The sequence below is a fragment of the Echinops telfairi genome, unplaced genomic scaffold (assembly GCF_000313985.2).
Source record: "Echinops telfairi isolate 266 unplaced genomic scaffold, ASM31398v2 ScPeMD7_3533;HRSCAF=4204_0, whole genome shotgun sequence".
Taxonomy (NCBI): Eukaryota; Metazoa; Chordata; class Mammalia; order Afrosoricida; family Tenrecidae; genus Echinops; species Echinops telfairi.
Window position 1 is genome coordinate 16,782,385 of NW_022107431.1, and position 2,495 is coordinate 16,784,879.

Genomic DNA, 2,495 nt, shown 5'->3' on the forward strand with positions numbered 1-2,495 from the left:
GCCATATGGTCTTCTGTGTGGATTGGCTGCTCTGAGCAGGAATATTGTCCTCAAGGCTTGGTGGGCCAGTATGTGCTCCACTCTCTTTTCCTCCCCCTTCATTTGCTCCCATGGGCTCTGATCAGACATGTCCCTCTCCCTGAGCTGTAGCTTCAGACTTCTAAGAGCTTTTCTTTTTTCTAGGACTGATCTATTCATTTTTGACAGCCTACAGTCTGTTTTTTGTCAAAATCCCAATTCAGATGAGTCGATTATTCCTCTGTGTTCCCTTTTCACTCTCCAGCTTTCTCCTGTATATGGGGAGACTGAAAATAACTTGGATTGGGTCAAGTACACCTTCATCATGAAAGTGATGTCTTTGTTTTTAAAAAAACTTTCAAAGAGCTCTTTTGCAGCAGCAGGTTTGTCAAATGCAATACTTAGCTACCTTCTAGGTATGTTTTAAAAGTAGAGCTTGCTGATAGACAAGTTCAAGAAAGTAGGAGAAAGAGGAAACAGATGGATGCCAAGGCTGTTGGCCTAGAAAACTGCTATTGAGTTGCCATTAAGTGAGCCAGGGAAGATGACAAATACAGAGTTGGGGGAAGAGAGAGTCGCAGAGTCTAGTTTTGTTGTGGTTGTTGTTGTTAGGTGCCATGAAGTCATTTCTATCTCACAGAGACCCTATGCACAACAGACAGAAACACCTCCCTGCCCAGCACCTCCTCAGAATTGTTCCTTCGTTTGAGCCCATTGTTGTAGCCACTGTGCTAACCCATCTAGTTGAGGGCTTTCTTCTTTCTCTGCCCCTCTGCTTTACTGAGCATGATGTCCTTCTTTGAGGACTGGTCTCTCCTGACCACAAGCCCAACGTATATAAGATGAAGTCTAGACATCTTGCCTCTAAAACACACTCTGGTAGTACTTATTCCAAGACAGATTTGTTTGCACTTTTAGCAGTCCATGGTACTTTTAGTCTAGTTTTAGGTCTGCTTACTGTGAAATTCCAATTAGATACTCATCTGGTAAGCTAGTGATTAAAGCTCAGCAGCAATTTTTAAAATAAAATATATAGGTGATTTTTAATATGCAAGGCGAGCTGAGAACCACCAAATCAAGTCAGCCTTTCCACACCATGTCTATACATGTGTCCCATTCAGCCCCTCTCACCTACCTCGCCCACATCCAATCAAACCAGATCACGACTAGCCAAGCCCACTTCTTGCCATTTCTATACACTTCCCTCCTGGCTTTTCTCATCAGATTTGTTTTCATCATTGCTTTTGTTTTGTTTTGCAGGTTTAGCAAGTTCAGGAGTATCACTTAAGAGAATTGTCCATTTTCATGCGTAAAAAAGAAGAATTCCTAGGAAACAGTTCCAGCGTCTGAGAGAACAAATTCTAAAAGCTAAAACATTAAGACATTTCAAATTTATCCCAAGCTGGCCCCCCCACCCTCTCTTGGCCACCATCTCCCTTTGCAATCTCTGCCGCAGAAATTACACTTCTAGAGAACAAGTCTAATATTGACAATATGGGTTAAGAGGCAAACAAAACAAACAAAACAAAAACCATGCTCATGTCAAGCCACTGAGAAATGCAGGCCAAAAGAAAATTCCAACCAACCTTCGCCAAGTGGAAAAGAACAACACCAGCAGGGATTCGAGTTCTCTATGCAGCTCCTCATGGGGTATCACAAGCAATAGGACCCACGCCTTGTGGACTCCCTCCAGACCTGCAAAAAATGGGGCTGAACAATGCAAAGGGGTCGTATTTCCCTACAAAGGGACACTGGACACTCGGAACTCCATTCATAAACTGGTCCCCGTGTTTGCATTCATTCACAAAACCCCTCTCACTGGGAGAGCCCCTGGTCAGTCAGAAATAGCCACTATCCTCACCTTCATTTCAATTTAAAAAAACTAACCATTTCCTGTAAACCCTGTCCTTTCTATGCTACTGTTCTACAGGAGAAATAAAGGCACAGAAGAGGTTAATGACTCCACTCAGCCTAGTGGCAGTTAAGCCGCCTCGGGCACACCAGGTGTGGCAAACAACCTGGCCCTGTTTGCAAACATCACACACCAAAACGTGTCCTCTTTTTTTTGTTTTGTTTTGCTTTTGGGGGGTTGGGGGTTGTTTTCATCTTAAGGAAAGCCTGTGCTTCTACTTTGGTGGTCTACAGCCTAACTCATATATTGGTTCTTTTCCTAGACTTTCTTTTTACATGGTTTTTTTCTTTCTCCCTACTCCGTCTCCATTTTCCAAATTGCATAAATGGAATTCAAAATCTGATTGAACTAGCTCTTCAGGACTGTCCAAAAGACATCTTTGGCTCCTATTTTGGTGAGTCTCTGAGACCTCGGCTAAGCAGCCATTTGTTAGACCTTTGTAACCCTCTGCTGGAGAGCAGTTTCCCCAGCCAAGGGGCTTACAGGATGGGACATGGGCGTTGGGAAGGGTGCAGATAGGGCCCCACAGAAGGCCTGCCCACATGAAGTGCTCTATGCCATGTGT